This window comes from Hypanus sabinus, unplaced genomic scaffold (assembly GCF_030144855.1).
Source record: "Hypanus sabinus isolate sHypSab1 unplaced genomic scaffold, sHypSab1.hap1 scaffold_164, whole genome shotgun sequence".
In the NCBI taxonomy this organism is placed as follows: Eukaryota; Metazoa; Chordata; class Chondrichthyes; order Myliobatiformes; family Dasyatidae; genus Hypanus; species Hypanus sabinus.
Window position 1 is genome coordinate 622414 of NW_026779721.1, and position 8404 is coordinate 630817.

The window sequence follows — 8404 nt, forward strand, 5'->3', positions numbered from 1 at the left end:
TCAGGCCGCCTGGACTTTGCTGAGATTCAATTCCACGACAGTCCTTTTAAATCATCCCCTGTTATTCACCTCTCACTCTCCCTGTGGTGATGGGTTCCAAATAGTCACCACTCTGTGGGTGAAGAGGTTTCCCTTGAATTCTCTGTGGACCGAAGAAGTTGAGCTGACTGCAGTTCTGTCACACAGGCGAGATGTTCTTCGCCCCTCAAATCTCTGGATGAGGAAGAATGACATTGGTAGTTAACCTCAATAATCACGACTCATTTCCATTTTATGGGTCATTTTTCCTACTTACAAAGGGTTGTTGAAAACACCAGTGTCGTTGAAAGACTGGAATTAGAATCGGAAACCATCAGTTGGATGTTCAAAGAATCATGGTCAGAAGCCAGAGGCAGGTCTGCACAGGGTAGAGTTTGTGGCTCTGGAAGATGGTTGGGGTAAGAACGTATTATGAGAAGGGAATCAGCAGCAGGAAGTGGAAACAAATAACAAAATAGGAACATTTTGAAGCTGATTGACAGAAAATAATTCGGTTGTCTGACTGATGACAGAAACAATGCCTGCTGTGAGGTGCTCCATTGGTCGAGGGAGATGTGGGTGTTGGGAATGGTTATATCTATTGAGGGAGTTAGTCCTGCTTGTTCATCCTGCAATATAATTTCTGGATGGTTATTATATAATCATATAATAATTACAACACGGAAACAGGCCATCTCGGCCCTTCTAGTCTGTGCTGAAAGCTTACTCTCACCTAATCCCACCGACCTGCACTCAGCCCATATACCTATCCATTTTTTAAAAAATATTGAACCTGCTTCTACCACTTCTACTGGTAGCTCCCCCACACAGCTACCACTCTCTGAGTAAAGAAGTTCCCACTTGTGTTACCTCTAAACTTTTGCCCCCTCTCAAATCATGTCCTCTTGTTTGAATCTCCCCGACTCTCAATGGAAAAAGTCTATCCGCATCAACTTCATCTATCTCCATCATACTTTTAAATACCTCTATCAAGTCCCCACTCAAACTTCTACGCTCCAAAGAATAAAGACCTAACTTGTTCAACTTTTCTCTGTAACTTAGGTGCTGCAACCCACGTAACATTCTGGTAAATTTTCTCTGTACACTATTATATTGACACCTTTCCTATAATTCGGTGAACAGAACTGTACACAGTACTCTGAATTCGGCTTGAACAATGCCTTGTATATTTTTAACATTACATCCCAACTGCTATACTCAATGCTCTGATTTATAAAGGCCAGCATACCAAAATCTTTCTTCACAACCCTATCCACATGAGATTCCACCTTCAGCGGACTATTCACCATCATTCTATTATCTATGCCCCAAGATCACTCTGTTCTACTGCATTCTTCAATGTCTTACTGTTTACTATGTATGTCCTATTTTGATTAGACCTACCAAAATGTTGCACCTCACACATCAGCATTAACCTCCATCTGACATCTTTCTGTCCACTCTTCTAACTGGCTTAATTCTCTCTGCAAGCTTTAAAAACCTGCTTCATTATCCACAACGCCACCTATCTTAGTATCATCTGCATACTTTCTAATCCAATTTACCGCCCCATCATCCAGATCATTAATGTATATAACAAACAACATTAGACCCAGTACAGATCCCAGAGGCACACCACTAGTCACCGGCCTCTAACCGGACAAACAGTTATCCACCATTACTCTCCCATCTAGCCACTGATAAATCCATTTTACTACTTCAAAATTAATACCTAACGATTGAACCTTCCTAACTAACCTTCCATGTGGAATCATGTCAAAGGCCTTACTGAAGTCCATATAGACAACATCCACTGCTTTATCCTTGTCAACTTTCCTAGTAACCACTTCAAAAAGTTCAATATGTTTTATCAAACATGACCTTCCACACACAAATCCATGTTGACTGTTCCTAAACAGACCCTGTCTAATCAGATAGTTATATATACCATATCTAAGAATATTTTCCATTAATTTACCCACCACTGATGTCAAATTACAGGCCCATCATTGCTAGGTTTACTCTGAGATACTTTTTAAACAATAGAACAACAATACGCCAATTCTCTGGCACCATCCCCCTTTCAAATGACATTAGGAATATTTTTGTCAGAGTCCCTGCTATTTCTACACTAACTTCCCTCAAGGTTCTAGGAAATATCCTATCAGGACCGGAGACTTGTCCACTTTTATATTCTTTAAAAGCTTTAGTACTTCCTCTTCGTTAATCATCTTAGTTTCCATAACTACCCTACTTGTTTCCCTTACCTTACACAATTCAATATAATTCTCCTAAGTGAATACTGATGAAAATAAAATTTTCAAAACCTCCCCCACTCCTTTTGGCTACACACATAGCTGTCCACTCTGATTCTCTCAGGGACCAATTTTATCCCTCATTATCCTTTTGCTATTAACTTAACTGTAGAAACCCTCTGGATTCATTTTCACCTTACTTGCCAAAGCAGCCTCATATCCTCTTTTAGCTTTTCTAATTTATTTTTACATTTTTACATTCTTTATATTAGATTCTTTTTACATTCTTCATATTCCCCGAGCACCACAATTGCTCCATGCTGCCTATATTTATTATAGATCTCTCTCATTTTCCAAACCAAGTGTAAAGGGGGTTTCTTCTTTGTTCTTTGTTACTGTTGGGAAAGGGTTTCTTTTTGTTAACTAGCAGGAATGCTCATTTACTGATACCGAGAATGGTATTCCTTTGTAAACCAAATGGGGATTAATGTTCTTTCTTCTGAGTCTGTAAGCTTTTGTTGACGGGCTTTTGGGCAGATCGGCGCGAGGGGGTCGAGAGAGAGGACGCAATGCTCTAAGCTGGGCGAGGATCGGACCCCAAAGGGGGGTCCGAGGCCGGGAGATTCTTCGAGGAGGGGTGGGATGAAGCTAGATGTGCTTGGTTGACCACTCGGAGGGTCCTGAGCTGTTTGGAGAGTCGAGGAGTTCGGAGGGTCCTGAGCTGCAAGTCGAGGAGTTCGGAGGGGATCGAATAATCGCATATGGTGTACTGTCTGTTTTTGGGTGAGGCGGGGACATCACACAGCATCCACACCAGCTGATTACCCAGTTTGGCGGGGCCGAAGGCTGCACCCCCTAGACGAGATCGAGCTGAGCGAGCCTGAGGCGACCCAGTGGGTTACATTGTGGAGTGCTCGTCCGGGGTTGATTTCTGTGGAAGCTGTGTGATCACCCTCTTTAAATTGTGTCTGCGGCGAAGAGCTGGTGTGCCTTTGTGGGTGTGTGATTGCTGGTTATCGCTGCGTGTGTGTTGCTGTTGGTAGCCTCGAGGTCGTTGTTCGAGGTCCGACTAGTGCTGACGAAATGGTGATGGGACCATGGGTTGTCCGTACTGTTTGGAGAGTGAGGAGTGACAGGTTGGGATGTTTCAGCAGTGGTGGGCTCCGCCCGGTTATTGGAATAATGTCCAGCCCTAAAGGGGCGGAAGCGTGGGCGGAGCGGACCCCTCAGTTGTCGGGTGAGTGGCAGTGCTTGGCTGAGGAAAAGCGACAGGGACGGGCTGGTGACTTTGTTAGAACTGTCAGGCGCAATTACCTCGAAGTGACCGCTGCCATTTCTGGGTAAGTGTGGGAAAATGCGTGTGGTTCGACTGGAAGTCAAATGCCGCAGCTGGGGGGCTTATTATATCTGTGGCAGGAGATTGGTGGGAAGTTTTTAGGGTATCCCTTTTTGCCTAGGGGGGCAGATAAATTGCTTGTGGTGCCAAGCGGATCTGTCAAGGGGATCAGTTGTTCCGTTGATTCGAGAGGTGTTGGGAAACTTAGAGGAGGCCCAGTGGGGGAACGGCTTGGGGTCTCTGGGGGAGCACGTTCCCAGCAATGTACCAAGGAACTCCCGAAAGGAGCAGACTCTATTCCTGAAGGCTTAGAGGGGCCATGCGCACAGCTGTTGTTACGGATGGATGGAAGTCAAGTTAAAGCCATCCTCGGCACCGGAGCGCCGGTTAAGTTGCTGTACAGTTTGTTTCATAACCGTTATTGGAAGCATTTACCCTTGGCGACATTGAGGACACTGGAGATTCGGGGTACCAGTGCCTGTGATTATCCAGACGACGGTTGTTGGTCAGTGAAAATGGAGTTCTTAGAGGCAAATGTGGAGGAGACTGAGGTTCATGAATCGTTAATGCTGATGTGTCCGGACACTGTTCAGACGGGCAGCGTTTCAGTTTTGGAGAGAACCAATATCCTGCTGGTGCGCTTGGGGGCCTGCCCGGAGGAGGCGGGTAAGCGCTGTTTGGAGGCATTGTCGATGCACCCAGAGTTTCGAGCTGCTTGTGCGGACGTGTGCAGCAGCATTGGGCCGATACCGAATTCAAACAAGAGCCAGTGGTGGTACGGCCTGGGGGAAGTATCTGAGGGTGAGACCCTCTTAGTGGACGCTGCGAAATACCACGAGGGAGGGGAGTTGACTGCTGAAGACACCTCGGAGAGAGAGAGGTTGCGGCGACTGGCCCCTGAAGCCGTGGAAGATGTAGGCAGCGTGTGTGTGGATTGTATTGCGTTGAAGAGGCGCACTGTCAGTGACCAGAATATGGCCCTGAGGGCCAGAGAGGCGATGGCCTGTCTGAGTGGTGTGAAGTGGTATAAGGTGCTGGATCTGAGGAGTGGATGTTGCCAGATCCCGATGAGTGGGGCCGACAAGGAGAAGACGGCCGTTATAAATTCCCTAGGAGTCTTCGGGTCCGAAAAGATGCCACAGGGTATATCTGGAGCCCTTGCAACCTTCCTGCGGGGCAGGTGGAAGACCATAGGGAATATGGAGGCGTTTGGAGTTTTGGTGTATGTGGATGATCTCTTGGTATTTGGATTTGCCTCAGGAGAATATGAAGTGAGGTCGTTGCAGGAGCAGCTGAGAACTACCGAGTTAAAGTGTTTTCGGGACACGTGCCAGGGCTGGCGAAGGTCGCAGCTCGTGAGAGACTGTCTCTACGGAATCAAGTTTGAAATGAAGACGGAGAGACTGCAGAAAGTGATCTGGAACCATTTGGAAGACTTACAAGTTGGCGAGAATGAGGAAAGTTGTCTGACTGAGGGTAATAGCAAACTGAGAACCCGGAGAGGGGAGTTTGCGGAGGTGAAGAAATTACAGACGAATCTCAGAAGAGAGAAGCGGAAGCTTGAAGGGAACCTGAAGATGACCATCGACAGTTCAAATGAAGTGCAAAACCTGAAAGTTGATCTGGAAGAAGTCATGTGGAAGAAAAAGCTGGAGAGAAGTGCAGTGAATACTGAATAGGAGGCTGAAGAGACTGCGGGAGCAGTGCAGGCCACGTGTTTCCGTTTGGAGAAGATCAAACAGCAGCTACCGATCACAGGAATGAGGAAGAATACAGATTCGATGGATGATGTGCTGGATGTGTGGTACATGCTGCCTTTTGCTGACTTTCCCTCGATTGAGGAAGAGACCTTTGGCCCTTCTCCCATTGAGTCAGGTGTAGCGGGGAGGGTTAGCTGTGTGCAGTGTGGGGCATGAGTGAGAGGTTGAGAGAGGAGTTGGTAATGGGCCCAAGGTATCCCCAGTTGTGTCCGAGCCTGAAGGGTTTAGGTGAGGGGGTACGGAGGCCTCAGAAGGGTTAGGGAACTCCCAGATAGTTGGCCTAAGTAGCGCCTGAGGAGCAGGGCGTGAGGGTTACTGTGTGGGGAGGAGATGTCACTGTTTGTGCTTGGATTACAGTGTGTTGGCAGGAAAGGTGGCGAGTTATTTAGTAGTCATGAGGACATGACTTATTTGGTGGAGGGAGAGTGTAAAGGGGGTTCTTTTTTCTTTGTTACTGTTGGGAAAGGGTTTCTTTTTGTTAACTAGCAGGAATGCTAATTTACTGATACCGAGAATGGTATTCCTTTGTAAACCAAATGGGGATTAATGTTCTTTCTTCTGAGTCTGTAAGCTTTTGTTGACGGGCTTTTGGGCAGATCGGCGCGAGGGGATCGAGAGAGAGGACGCAATGCTCTAAGCTGGGCGAGGATCGGACCCCAAAGGGGGGTCCGAGGCCGGGAGATTCTTCGAGGAGGGGGGGGGATGAAGCTAGATGTGCTTGGTTGACCACTCGGAGGGTCCTGAGCTGTTTGGAGAGTCCAAGGAGTTCGGAGGGTCCTGAGCTGCGAGTCGAGGAGTTCGGAGGGGATCGAATGGTGGCCAGAAGACTTCAGTAATTGAGCTCCAACGGTTGTGCACGAAGTGGTTTGGACTTTGATAAGTTTGGCGCCTTTTCTTTAATTTTCTCTTCATATATACTGTATCGTTATTAATCACTTAGTTATAGTAACCTTTATAAATTGTACTCATTTAATCGCATATGGTGTACTGTCTGTTTTTGGGTGAGGCGGGGACATCACACAGCATCCACACCAGCTGATTACCCAGTTTGGCGGGGCCGAAGGCTGCTCTCCCTAGACGAGAACGAGCTGAGCAAGCCTGAGGCGACCCAGGGGGTTACACAAGTTTCCAATATCCCTTGAAAACCTTGGCCCTCTCGAACTTTTAACCTTTCCTTTCAACTTAATAGGAACATAAAGATTCTGCACCCTCAAAATTTCACCTTTAAATGACCTCCATTTCTCTATTATATCCTTCCCATTAACAAATTGTCCCAATCCACTCCTAAATCTTTTTGCATCTCCTGAAAGTTAGCCTTTCTCCAATCAAAAATCTCAACCCTGGTTCCAGTCCTATCCTTCTCCATAATTATTTTGGAACAAATGGTATTGTGATCACTGGACACTATGTGGTCCCCAACACATACCTCCGTCACCTGAGCTATCTCATTCCCAGCAGGAGATCCAACACTGCCACTTCTCTAGTTGGTATCTCTATGTATTGCTGCAAAAAACTATCCTGCACACATTTTACAAACTCAAATCCATGCAGCCGTTTTACAGAATGGGCTTCCCAGTCTATGTGTGGAAAATTAAAATCTGCCACAGTCACAACCTTGTGCTTACTACAAATAACTACTATCTCCTTACAAATTTGCTCATCCAATTCTCGCTCCCCATTAGGTGGTCTATAATACACCCCTATATGTGTTACTACACCTTTCCCATTCCTTAATTCCAACCAAATAGTCCCCCTGGACGAGCCCTCTAATCTATCCAGTGAAAACACCGCCCTGATATTTTCTTGGACAAGCAATGCAACGCCTACCCCTCTTGCCCCTCCGATTCTATCACACCTGAAGCAACGAAATCTAGGAATATTTAGTTGCCAATCACACCCCTTCTGCAAACATGTTTCACTAATAGCTACAACATCATATTTCCAGGTATCAATCCATGCTCTAACCTCATCCACCTTTCTTACAAAGCTCCTAGCATTAAAATAAATGCATTTAAGAAACTCTCCACCTCTTCCTCTCTGCTTATCCCTAACGGTGCACACAACTTTATTATCTTTTTGTTTTCCTTCTCCCCTACATCTTCGGTATGAACCTTCCTACATCAGGGAGGAAGTTCAAATCATATCTGTGTTAAATGTTTAACCATCACAGTAACTGAAGGCAGCTGCAGGTTCACGAGGGACTGTTACTGTCAAATTCTGCAGTTTTTGCGGCTGCTCATCGCACCCAGGACTGAACCCTGGTCATTGAGCCTTGGAGGAGTCTGTACTGCTGATGTTAGCCTTAAACTAGACTGGTGTTTAATATTGTGGATCTGTGAAAGATAAATCAGTTTTGTATCAAATCCCGTGTTTCAGGTACTTACTGTCTCCACTGCACTCAGTATGGACGCTACAAAGTCCAGTCAGCCCATCTGGTTCCTGCCCATGTTTCTGTTCCATATCCGGATATCAAAATCTACCCCTGCCGTTCCCCTCTCACACTCCCTGAGGTGTCAGGTTGCAACTAGTCACCACTCCATGGAATAGGAGATTTCCGTTGAATTTCACAGAATCATAGAAATCTATTTTCCTAAGCTCCATGTACCTATCTCAGAGTCTCTTAAAAGACCCTATTGTTTCCGCCTCTACCACCATTGCTGACAGTGCATTCCACACACACACACACCACTGTTTGCTTAAAAAAAAAACCTTAGCTCTGATATCTCCTCTGTACCTACTTCCAAGCAGTTTAAACCTATTCCCCCTCGTGTTAGCCGTTTCAGCCCTGGGAAAAAGCCTCTGGCTATCCAAACGACCAATGCCTCTCATCATCTTATACACCCGCATGATTTTCTCCAGTCTGAATAAGACGATGAGCTCACTGTGGTTTTGACATTCCCTCCCCCCTTTCCTCCCCATCTCTCCTCTCCCTCCCCCTCCCTCCTCTACCCCTTCCCCTCTCCCTCCCTCCCTCCCCCTATGTGTTTCACGTCACTGACCCGCCTCACTCAGGCACTCAACGTGACACTCACAGT